The 13221-nt window shown below is 46.4% G+C and overlaps 1 protein-coding gene across 6 annotated transcripts in view; it reads right to left on the bottom strand.

The window, feature by feature from the left end:
• The window catches only part of NRP2 (neuropilin 2), a 131431-nt gene that overhangs the window by 97198 nt on the left and 21012 nt on the right, over window positions 1-13221 (bottom strand). The gene's annotated exons all lie outside the window — the stretch shown is intronic.

Here is a 13221-nt window from a genome sequence, read left to right as displayed (position 1 = left end):
TTTTAATAAACATGGAATAAAACATTACATTAGTATGCAAAATCAAACAGTGGTCCTTGGAAAGATGTCAGAGTAGATACCCTGAACCCCCTGACATTTTAGCTCTTACTGGATGTCTGTCAATAACTATTCGCTCTGAATTTCCAGTCCATTGGCCTTTTCTTGTTCTCTTAGAAGTTCCTTCTACAATGTCTTGTGAAAGCACCTAGCAAGGTCTGGGAAATGCAGCCTGCATTTCTTACAATCAGTGACTGAACTAAGTGGGACTGTGCTCCTTGAATCAGCAAAGGGGAATTCTGAATGTCCGCAGGAAAGAGTCACTTTGTTCCTTGCTTTTATTTGCGGATCTTCTGTTTCTTCTGTAGGATTGACATATAATTTGGTGCAGAAGACAAGTTGCTCAGTCACTCTCTGATTGCACTCTAAGGGCACATCTACACCACAGGGCAAAAGTCGAATTAAGCTACACAGCTTTCAGCTATGTCAATTGTGTAGCAAAAGTCAAAAGAGCTTATTTTGGATTTTGGCGCTGTCTACAGAGCAGGAAGTTGAAGGAAGAACGCACTTCCTTTGGCTTCCCTTACTCCTTGTGAAATGAGGGTTACAGAAGTCAGAGTAAGAAGTCCTCCATCTCGACATTATTTTGAAATAATGGCTTGCTACGTAGATGCACATTTTGTTATTTCGAAATAATGCTGCTGTGTAGATGTGCCCTAACATCCTGTCCCGCATTCCAAGAGAGAGGTAACTGACACCCTTGGTTTAGGGGTTTGTTCTGAGAGTTTCCTCACTACTTCAGGATTAATTGGCTTTAGATTTAGAAGCTAATTAGATATTGGCAACCTTCATCTGAAAATTACTTTTTCCATTAAAATATAAAAGTCCTGAGTTCAGAAATGAATGTATGTAGGTGTACCCTGGTGCACAGCTCCAGCAAGAACTGGCTGAGCTGCGGCAAAAGTCAGCAAGGGAGTTATTTAAAGAGCTGGCAGGGACCCGAGTTGCAATAGGAAAGTACCTGTAAGAAATGCTAAGTTACTTTCACTGCTGCCTGAGTTGCAATAGTTCAACACCGTTTCATGTGGATCCCAGGAACTGCAAAGGGCTTTTCTCTTTAAAGAAAAAAAGTTCTTTGCTATTTGTAATGATTTTTCTACTAACCCGGCATAGCGAGGGCCTGACACAGAGTGCTCCAACTAATATGTCAGTTTATCTAAAATAAGCTAATCACATACTGTAGGCAATATCTGTTATTAGCTCATCTGGAATCGCATGGCACACAGACTGATTTACACTCCGTGTGTTACTACATGGCTACTCAAAGTGCTGTGTAGCAGCTGGCATTTCAAATACTCTTGAGTGCTGGTCTCCTCCTAAGAGATAATTTCTCCCATTTAAACAAATAGATCTGTGCTGATCTTGGATCAAGGAAAATCAAAATTCTCCTCAGGGCCCAGTGAGTCTATGGCATTCTGCTGCCTATGCTTATTGCAGATTTCACACATGTTGGTGAAAGTCATGCCTGATCAGAAGAAGACTTCTTGGCCTCTGTTCATATCTGAGCACTTCATTGGGTGCCTAGCACTTCCACCTGAGGTTGTATGACATTCTGACATGGATTCCCATGGATTCCCTCAGCAGGAATTCCAGCTTTTGGGTTTTTATGCTTAGAGCAAGCTACGAGCTAAATATTGTCTTCTCTTTTACAACGGGGAAACTGAACCGCCCTACATGATCTGCCCAAGGGGAATGCAGTAAGCCAATCATGGAGGCAGAAACAGAATCTTGATCTCCTAACTTCCAGTCCTGGATGTTAACTGAAGGTCCCTCCTTTCTCTCATACATAAATTAATGTCCAAATCACATAAATAAATTACATACAGCAAAAATACTTGGAATCTCTCTAAAGGACAGACTGAATGACCCTAAAAGTCCGTGGAAAAGCTTCTAGTGATAGCAGTAGGATTTGGATGAATATAATTCGTTGGGGGAAAGTCAACATGATTTCTGTAAAGGGAAATCATGCCTTACTACTCTACTAGAATTCTTTGAGGAGGTCAACAAATATGTGGACAAGGGGGATCCAGTGGATGTAGAATACTTAATTTCCAGAAAGCTTTTGACAAGGTCCATCACCAAAGGCTCTTAAGTAAAGTAAGTTGTCATAGGATAAAAGGGAAGGTCCTTTCGTGGATTGTTAACTGGTTAAAAGACAGGAAACAAAGGGTAGGAATAAATGGTAAGTTTTCTGAGTGGAGAGAGGTAATTAGTGGGGTCCCCCAAGGGTCTGTCGTGGGACCCATCCTATTCAACTTATTTATAAATGATCTGGAGAAAGGGGTAAACAGTGAGGTGGCAAAATTTGCAGATGATACCAAACTGCTCAAGATAGTTAAGACCAAAGCACACTGTGAAGAGCTTCAAAAAGATCTCACCAAAGTAAGTGATTGGGCAACAAAATGGCAAATTAAATTTAATGTTGATAAATGTAAAGTAATGCACATTGGAAAACATAATCCCAACTATATATACACAATGGCTGTGTCTACATTGGCACCCTTTTCCGGAAAAGGGATGCTAATGAGACAAGTCGGAATTGCAAATGCCACGGGGGATTTAAATATCCCCCGCGGCATTTGCATGAACATGGCTGCCGCATTTTTCCGGCTCGGGGCTTTGCCGGAGAAAAGCGCCAGTCTAGACGGGATCTTTCGGAAAATAAAGCCTTTTCTGGAAGATCCCTTATTCCTCTTAAAATCAGGAATAAGGGACCTTCCAGAAAAGGCTTTATTTTCTGAAAGATCCCCATCTAGACTGGCACTTTTCTCCGGCAAAGCCCCGAGCCGGAAAAAAGCGGCAGCCATGTTCATGCAAATGCCGCGGGGGATATTTAAATCCCCCGCGGCATTTGCAATTCCGACTTGTCTCATTAGCATCCCTTTTCTGGAAAAGGGTGCCAATGTAGACACAGCCAATATGTTGGGGACTAATTTGGCTACAACAACTCAAGAGAGAGATCTTGGAGTCATAGTGGATAGTTCTCTGGAAACATCCATTCAGTGTGCAGTGGCAGTCAAAAAAGCAAATAGAATGTTAGCAGTCATTAAAAAAGGGATAGAGAATAAGACCGAAAATATCTTATTGCCTTTATAAAACCATGGTACGCCCACATCTTGAATACTGCATACAGATGTGGTCACCTCATCTCAAAAAAGATATATTGGCATTGGAAAAGGTTCAGAAAAGGGCAACAAAAATGATTAGGGGTTTGGAACAGGTCCCAAATGAAGAGAAATTAAAAAGACTTGGACTTATCAGCTTAGAAAAGAGGAAACTAAGGGAGGATATGATAGAGGTCTATAAAATCATGACTGGTGTGGAAAAAGTGATTAAGGAAAAGTTATTTACTTATTCCCACAATAAAAGAAGAAGGGGTTACCAAATGAAATGAATAGGCAGCAGGCTTAAAACAAACAAAAGGAAGTTTTTCTTCACTCAATGCACAGTCAACCTATGGAACTCCTTGCCAGAGGATGCAGTGAAGGATAGAACTTTAATAAGGTTCAAAAAAGTGCTAGATAGATTCATGGAGGTTAGGTCCATCAATGGCTATTAGCCAGGATAGGCAGGAATGGGGTCCCTAGCCTCTGTTTCTCTGGAGGTGGGTGACAGGGGAGGGATCAAATGAGGATTATCTATTGTGATCCCTCTCTCTGGGGTATCTGGTATTGGCCACTGTCGGCAGAGAGGATACTGGGCTAGATGGACCTTTGGTCTGACCCAGTATGGTCGTTCTTATGTTCTCAGGGATCAGGCCCTTAAAGAAGATTTTTTTATACTTATGGCACAAAAGAGCTCTACAAATAATAATTAATTAATCCTCATAACAGCGCTCTGAGACACAGAAGCATTATTATCCCCATTTTATAGAAGGAGAAACTGACACAAAAAGAAGAGATGGGTGATACTCCTAAGGCTTCACAGCAAGTCTGGAGCATTGCCACAAACAGAACCCAGGTATCCTGACCCCTAGGCACGAGTATTTCACTCTTTGTGGTTATTGTCCATTTGTTTTAATTAGATTGCTTTATTACTTTTACATTGGATTTTCATTAAGTGTGATCAATACAGGATACAAGAGAAAGTACAGAAGAAATATGGTAAGGATAGAGAGTGACTGGAAGAAATTTCCCTTATGCCTCCACTGGACTGTCTGGATCTTGGGTCCAGACCCAGATCCAGAAGTAAGTAAAGCTACTCATTTGCTTACCTCTCCCTGCAATAGGTGAATAGTGCCTTGGCTCTGTTCCCTTCTTCTCTACCCAGAGATGCTGAGCCAGAACAGGGTAAGTAGTAATGTACTGACAGGATCGCCTAGCAGTAAATCACTATCCCTGAGAGCAAGAGATAAACAAGGGAAGGACCGTGACTTAGAAGTATGTCTCTGAGGCTCTCAGGGCCATTGTCTAAGGCCACAATCAGGACCTTAATTTCTAACAGTTCTAACAGGGATACCAAATCTGACCTTCCTGCATCCCCAGCAGGCTGGGTAAAGCAGCATGGTGGGATAATAAACCATCGCAGCATTTCTTCTGCCCCACTGGTGTCTGAAGAATTCAAACAATCACTTAAGGATGCACGACTGAGAACACAAGCAAAAATTGGCCCAAAGCTGGCTGCATATGTCTATAGATAGTCAACAGTCCACAACAGAATTTGAAGAGCAAGATGAAGTGTCCCATTCATTTCAACAGGCGTTAACTCTGAAGACGAATGGAATGTTAAATGCCAACAGGGTTGGTTCGCTTGCTGTTGAAATTTTGGCAAATGCACCTACCTATCTAGGAATTATTAAAGGGGATTGGGATTGTGGCAAAGTTCAGTTACAATATGTCCCAGTTTTGCTACATATTCCATTGTAGACACTGTTGAGGTTTGAACTGCCCTAGCTCAAAACGCTGTTTCTACCTGTCCAACCCATAAATCTACAAGAACCAAATGCCTTCACAAATGTTTCCGCTATGATTTCCCTTCCTTTCCCAGTTAAAATTGAACTCCTCCCACTGCACTACATCTCCACAAAACACATCTTTCTCTAACACTATTCACACATTTCTATTTTCTAGGGATTTTCTCAATTCAGAAAGAAATAGCTTTGTTTCTAAAATGTTTACTATTGATTTAATTATGCACATTTTTCAAACATTTACTAATTAGCCACCTATAATTGTTAACTTGTCTGCTCTTTAACCTCTGCTGATGGAAGGAAGGCTTCTTGCAATGTTATGTTCTTGTGTGAAGAGATATGGTCAAGGACACGTGGGCCTAAAATTATAGTTGTTAGCTGTGGTTTGGATTGTAGGCGCTCACACCCACTTTGCACTGACTCTCTGCCTGTGACCATGCAGGATATTAAAATCTATAGGACTCAACCTGCTTGCTAAGGAAGCAGAATATTTTTGTTTGCTTGTTTCAGTGCCTAGCTTGCTAGAAATATCAAGAGAGACTTATGCAACTACAACAGGACCCTGCAGGCTAATAACTCTGGCTTGATGTGCCTGACGGAATCTCATCCCACATCAGAACACCCACAGCTGCAATGGATCACACAAAAGCATGGTTGTTCTCATGGGCAAGGGAGAAGTGTTTTGGTTGATCCAGGAGTCATGAGTAATGGATTCTACTCTTGACTCCGTAACTGAACAACTATATAACCCGGGTCAAGACACTTTACTTCTCTTTCCCCTCCCATCCTTTATTTATCTAGCCTATTAGACTGTCCTCTCTGTGGAGGTGGTACAGTCTAGTTTAATGGTGTCCTGATCTTCGTTGAGAACTCTAGGTGCTACTGGAATACAAAAAATCAGCAGCAGAGCATTTGGCAATCTGTCAATGCTGCTACTCTCCTTGGGGGAAACTGATATTTTCCAGGATGGGTAGACCAACTTTAAAATAAACTATGAGACATGTGTAAGTGAATTAAATGATGGTCAGATCAGCACAAGACTGGTGGCACTGTCCCTTTATACTCTGTCCACCTCATCTCATGGAAATCTGCATGAATTTCCCATAGTTCGTTACACCGTACCCTTTTCTGAGAACAGTTTTCATTCAAGATGAGGCCACATCTTTAGATCCAAACTGTGGGAAAGTCCAAACTCTGTGGTTCAGGCCTATCCTTGGTTTCATTCTGCTCGTCATCTCTTTGAACAGCCAGCCACCTCTCGCAAGGACCAGACTCTCCTGAGATATTTGTCTTGTATGGCATGATACCACCAGAGGGGGCTACAAGTATTCTTGTTAAAGCCAATACTGTATGTGAAATCATCACAGTCAGAGATAGCAAATCCATTGGATTATTCACAAATCAACTGTATTTCACGTTCAGAAAAAGTCGACAGAAAAAAACAATGCTGGGCTGTTTCTTATGTATGTATATTTTTAGATAATGTTGACTTGGTCAAGCTGTTACAACTCAAATGAGAGGTTCTTTTGTTTGTAATGGGAGCCTATGTGATGGTTTGGCCCTGTTTATACAGAAAAGACTTGGAATTCAAAGGCAGTTCTGCTCAATCTAATCCTTCAGCACCATTAGTTCAGCAGAGCGATGGATGGGAGATTTCAGAAGACCATCGCTGGAGGGGGCTTTTAATAGTCCAAAGAGAAACAGAGCTGGGGACGGGATGTGTCACTGGAAAAGGTGGCCGTAGAATGCAGTAATTCAAGCAACACTGAAGCTACCGAGCTGGGTGTTCCAAGCAAACAGTACATAGTGAACAGAGAAATGGCAATTACAAAGGACTGGGCAGAACAGCCACGTGACTGTGGCGTATGGGGAATAATCATTTCTCATCTATGGGAGGCTGGTTCAAGTCTCTCCTGAGAGCAAAAATAAAACTTGGCACGTGCATGGCTGCATGGCTTATGCAATGCAATGTGACAGAATGGCAACCTTTCACAGAAGCAGCATGCTCTTTTCAAACTGGATGCTGCTTCCCGGTTCAGATAGCAGATACCCAATCCCACTGCATGGGACTGAAGAGCAGCAGTAGGAAAACAGCAGCTGCACTCGTAGTGCTGAAAGGAAGAAATGGCGAGCAGACAGGCTATTACAATTATTTCCAAATAGTTTGGCTGCTCTTAATCAGAGCGTCTCTCTTTCACTTTCCCCTTTTACTCCTGGCTTTATTGCTGCACCCTTGCGTCTGAAGGGCAGCGCAGAGAGTGGCCGGATTTTTCCAAGCTTTATTTTAGGAAGCACCCACCCTACACGCACTAATATCCTGGCTGTGACTAACACACGGGAGGAGAAAATAACCAAAGCCCTCCAATTTTCTTTGTTTTGAAGTACTTTCCAAACTAAGGAGCTTCTTCAGTGCAGAGAGAGAGAAAGACCTTTGCAGGCTTCAATTATAACAAATTATTTCTTTCATGATGGGTGTAAAGGCTTAGTTATACCATAGGGTACATCTACACTAGCCCCCAGATCAATCTAGGGAGGCTAATGAGGGCAACCGGAATTGCAAATCAAGCCCGGGATTTAAATATCCGATTTAAAGCCCCTAATTCGAATTTGCTGCTAAACCTCATTGCAGGAGGAATACCAGCTAATTCGAGTTAGGGCTTTAAATTGGAATCCCGTTTCACTGCTGCGTGTAGACCCAGGCAGTTACTTCGGGCTAGTCAATTTCTAAAATGGCAACCGGCCGGGAACATGCAAATCAAGCGCGGGATCAATCTAGGGAGCTAGTATAGATGTATCCTAAGGTGGCTGGACACAGCTCAAAAAAAGAAAAAGAAATATGGGACTGAACAGATATGCTCCCACCCCCAAAAAAAGACAAAAAAGAAAACAATTAAAATAATCTGCACCAAGGGAAAAACTCTCAGAGATCTCATGCTCACCGGCTGAACCTTACCCAGGAATTAACAGGTATTTAGTGCCCCTTCCGAGACCAATATCCCGTTCTGACACCAGCCTTGCCCCTCCAGGGAGCAAACACAGGCTGTAGGCCCTTTCAGGTCAGAGGAGGAGGAGGAGGAAGAGGAATCAGGGCATGGGTATATTCCCAAAGCGTAACTTCACACACATGCAGGCAACCTCCACCTTCAGGGCAATCTCAACCCACTGATTCCTAGATCCTAGAACCGTGGTCACCAACAGGTCGATCACGAGGCGTCCTGTCCGCCCCACCCCCATTTCCCTCCCACCCCCGAGAAGCCCCACTACCTACCTCAAGTGAAAATGGAGGCTTCCCGCGGATGGACAGAATTCCCGCAGCTTAGCACCACTTCCGGCGATTCCAGAAGTGCGCCAGCTGCTCTGCCGGGTGCACTGCGGGAGGGAGCATCAGCTTCCTGCACCGCACAGGAGGGGTGAGTCAGCCCCGGGGGAGGCGCGCGCGTGGGGTTTCCTGGCACATGCAGGAGGGTCGGCCCCAGGGCAGGTACGCGCTGGTTTCCCTCGGGGGGGGGGGGAATCCTGGGAGGAGGCAGATGCAGGGGACTCTCTGCCTTCACTGGCACCCCACTCCTCACTCCCCAGACCCCACTCCCCAGCCACAGAACTCTGTCCCCACTCCCCTGTCCCCACTCCCCTGTCCCCAGCTACAGAACGCTGTCCCCACTTCCGTCCCCACTCCCCGAATGCTGTCCCCATTCCCCTGTCCCCACTCTCCTGTCCCCGGCTACAGAACTCTGTCCCTATTCCCGTCCCCACTCCCCGAACTCTGTCCCCACTGGCACCTTGTCCCCAGCTGCAGAACCCTGCCCTCTGCCCTCCCAGCACCCTGTTCCCTCTTCCCTGCCCCCAGCCGCAGAACTCTGTCCCCACAAAATGTATAATTCTAAATGCTTCATTTTAGATTTAACTAGCATGAATAAAAACCAGACCATTTATTTCATAACTATAAACACGTGATTTTAATTTTATATATCGCATAATTTAAAAATTAAGGCTGTGTCTACACTGGCATGAATTTCCGGAAATGCTTAAAACGGAATACTATTCCGTTTTCAGTTTTTCCGGAAAAGGAGCGTTTACATTGGCAGGCTGCTTTTCCAGAAAAGCCCTTTTTCCGGAAAAGCGTCGGTGGCCAATGTAGACGCGCTTTTCTGGAAAAGAGCTCCGATCGCCATTTTCGCGATCGGGGCTTTTTTGCAGAAAAGACTACTGGGCTGTCTACACTGGCCCTTTTCCGGAGCAGTGTTCCGGAATAAGGACTTATGCCCGAGCGGGAGCAGAATAGTTTTTCCGGAATAGTGGCTGATTTTGTACAGTAGAGCGTTGTTGCTTTTCCGGAAATTCAAGGGCCAGTGTAGACAGCTCACAGCTTATTCCAGAAAAGCGGCTGATTTTCCGGAATAAGTGGCCCAGTGTAGACACAGCCAAGCTGTTTATCAGAGTGTGTAAGTAAGGGCTGGGGATAGCAAGTGATGGACAGGAGGAGAATAGAGAGGGTGGGGCTTCAAGGAAGGGGCGGGGCTTCAAAGAAGGGGCAGGGCAGTAGATCTTCTCCTGTTCTGAGATTTAAAAAGTGATCTTGGGTGTAAAAAGGTTGGAGACCACTGCCCTAGAGAGCAGCTTGGTCTCACAAATTGATTCTAACCAAAGTCTCCCTCCAGCTACAGCAAACAAACACAAACCTTTTTTTTTTTTTTGTAAGGCTACAAAACTGCTCACCCACTAAGAAAAACAACTTGGAAAACTTAGCTGCAATAGTGACTAGGATTGTAAAATCCCATTTAATTCACTAATAGGTTAAACATAATTTTTAACTTGTTAACTGGGTAACTGCCTCCCTGTGGCAGGCAGGGAGCTGCTCCAGCCACCACTGTTTCATCAGAACTGGTATCTTTCACTCATGAAAGGCATGTCTAAACTACAGGTTTCCTTCCAAAAGGAGATATGCAAATTTGGTGCTAATTTGCATATCTTCTTCGCTTTTTCAAAAGTGAAAGTAGACACTGGACACTTGCCCCAACTCAGCGCCTTGCTTCCTATTGCCTAACACGCTTTGTCCACCTCATCCCTACACCCCATGCCCTTTGACCCTTTAACATCTGACCCCTACAGCCCATGCCAACACTTGACCCATGACCCCATCAGCCCTCACCCAACACCCCTTTGCCCTCGCCCCACCCCACATTGCCCAGAGTGAGGCTGCCCCTCTAGAGAGTGTGGCTGTTACTGCCACGCGGGCAGAGGGAGTGGCCGTTGGCAGCATGCACTCCCTCCCCCTTTGCGCCCCCATGGCTAGAAGGGGGGACGCAGAGCCCTGCCCAGCCACTATTACCAAGGGGTGAGGGAGGTGCCTCCTTCTCCACCTTCTCCTGCTGCTGCCTCAACCCCAGCTCTACCACCAGCAAAAGCAGCTGCATGGGCATGGGGGGTGGGGAGTGGGGAGCCCCGGCCGGCTGCAATTACCGAAGGGGAAGGGAGGTGCCTCCTGCAGCCTCCTCAGCCCCAGCACGGCTGCTGGCAAACGCAGCCATGAGGGCAGGGGGAGCGGCCATTGGTGGTATGTGCACTCCCTCCACCTTCGTGCCCCCTCCCTCCCCAAGCGCGAACGGGTTGGCGGGGAGGAGGAAGGAGGGGAGGAGGTGTCACCTTCCCCACCTCCTCCTGCCACTGCCTCACCCACCATGGCTGCCGGAGCTGTGCTACTGTGGCTTGAAATCCGGCAGCCGCCGCAGCCCAACAGCTAGCAGTGGTGGACTGGCAGTAGGAAACCTCTGGTTTAGCTTGCCGATTAGCCATTCTCAACACTAACTGTGACAGCTGGTGACTCCTGCCACAACTGTCTCCTCATCCCCATTTTAGAGATGGGAAAAACAGGCCCCGAGACAGGGAGCAACAGTTTCTGGGCCAGGTTTTAGGCACTGAGCACCTGCAGCTGGGGCCAGCTTTTCCAAAAGAGCTTGGCTCCGACACAGATTGCAACAGGGCCAGATTTCCAGAATCCTCCAACACACTGGCTTTGTTTGAGAAGTTGGTGCTGCCTGGGGGTGCTAAAAACTTTTACAGTATTGGCCCTAACTTACCCAAAGCAACAGAATGAGTCAGTGACAGAACCAGGACTCTGAACTCCTAATCACATATCAAACGCCTCTCTATATACTGACAACTAATATTACCGAGCTCTTAACAGGGGTTTCACCAGTAGATCTCCAAGTGCTTCACAAGGGAGATCAGTTCCCGTTTTATACAAGGTCACACACCAGGGCAGCCCAGTGGCACGATTACATCATTATGATCACAAGTTTTGGGTGCCTGCATCTAACCACAAGTAAATTACGGAGCTCTGCCCAAACACGCCATATTAAAACTCTGATCATGTCCCTCAGTATCTTGGTTATGTCACCGGTGCTGACAGTGTGCTTCCTGTTCTGGGTTCCTGCTTTTTCCCCTCTCATGTACATGGGTCTGATCTTGCGAAGGGCTCAATTTCCTCTGCGTTCACCAACTTCAGCACTGGTTGGCTCAGGGCCGATGCATATTTAATGGGTCCCATTCTCAGCCTGTGTAAAGCAGCGTACTTCCATTGAAGCCAGCGAAGCTATGCTGATGTACACCTCCTGAGGAACTGGCGCTACAATTATTAATCTTCAAAAAATTCACCTAGGGTTTTGCTAGACTTACCAGCCAGAAGTCTAGCATTATCTGGTGTCAGTGGGCCTGACCCTATAATCCAGGCCTGAGCAAAATATGGCCTGCGGGCTGTATCCAGCCAACCAAGCCACCAGATCCGACCTGCGGAGGCTGCGGGGAGCCCCAGGCAAGCTCCCCGCCTGCCTCACCCTACCCGCACGCCGCTCAGAAACACGACTGTGGGCCGGTCTTTCTTTAAAAACTGTGAGTCCGGATGGGGGTGGGGAAAGCATTAGGAGCTGCTCCTGTTTCCAGCACAATCCCATTGGCTGTTTTCTTGCCAGAAACTGGCCAATAAGAGCTGCCCGTTTCAATAACAGGTAGCCACAAGCACAAGGGGCTCCAGCCTGTGCTGAGCGAGGCAGGCAGGGAGGCTGATTCAGGAACCTCTTCTGGCTGGTAAGTCTCCTGGCAGAGCCAACCTCTGGCACCCCAGGCTCTCTCTTCCCCAACCCTCTGCCCCCCACTCCTACCCCCTTCGCCACATACCCAAATCCTCTGCCCCCTCCTATATCCATGTACCCTCCCGGATCCAGCACCCCAATCCTCTGCCCCAGATCACAGTCCCCTCCTGCCCTAGCTCACAACCCAAATCCCTGCATCCCCCTCCTGTATCCCAATTTCCTGCCCTAGGTCACAATCCAACCCCCTGCATCCCAGTCCAGTGCCCCAGATCACAACTGCCTCCTTCACCTAAACTCCCTCTCTTGCCCCAAGCTCCCTTCTGCACCTACCTCCATCCCAAACTCTGCACCTCCTTCATTAATATCATGGAAGAGTGCGGTCCTCAACCATTTTCCAAATTCTTGGAGTGGCCCCCCATCAAACATACAGCCGGTCCCCGAGTTGTGAATGGTCAACTTACGACCGTTCGCAGTTACAACCGAAACTATCGTGAATGGCGGACCCCGAGTTACAAACGCGATCCACACTTATGAACAGCGCGGTCGCGTGTAACTCAATGGGGTCCGACTTACAAACAAACCAAGTTACGACCAATTGCTTGGTCCGTAACCAGTTCGTAAGTCGGAGAAAGGCTGTATTGCCCACCCCTGCTATAGTCTCATATGTGGATACTTTCATAAATCAAAGGGAATCTGTGTGTGAAAAAACTCAGCCCATTTTAGGAGACCCTAAACTTTTCCACATTTCAAACATCCCAATAGTTGGTCATGGGCTCCCCAGGGTATGTACTGGATTATACATCCACAGAGACACATCATTAATTCAGCCTTCCATGGTGCCCACTGATGCTGTTAATTATTTACTAGCTGCTAATTGATTTTCCTGGATATCCTGCTTCCTGATCTCTCCTTAAAAATCACAATTCACCAAGTGCAGCAGAATCAGCAGCAGGACAGGAAACCAAACTAATACTTCCCATGAGCCAAGGAGCACTATGTATCAGATACCGGAGGCTGGAATTCACTTTCCCTTTGCGTGTGACGGAGTCACACAACAGCCTGCTACAAGGTAAGCCAGACACCTGCTTACTTTGAAGGACGGTGATATAATGAGGTATGCTTAGGAGACAGGAACCGCCACTCAGTTTCCTGTTTCTGGGAGTGATT

The sequence above is a fragment of the Pelodiscus sinensis genome, chromosome 7, assembly GCF_049634645.1.
Source record: "Pelodiscus sinensis isolate JC-2024 chromosome 7, ASM4963464v1, whole genome shotgun sequence".
NCBI classification, from domain to species: domain Eukaryota; kingdom Metazoa; phylum Chordata; order Testudines; family Trionychidae; genus Pelodiscus; species Pelodiscus sinensis.
Note: the sequence above shows the minus strand (reverse complement) of the source record. Positions and strands in the feature narration are given on the sequence as shown.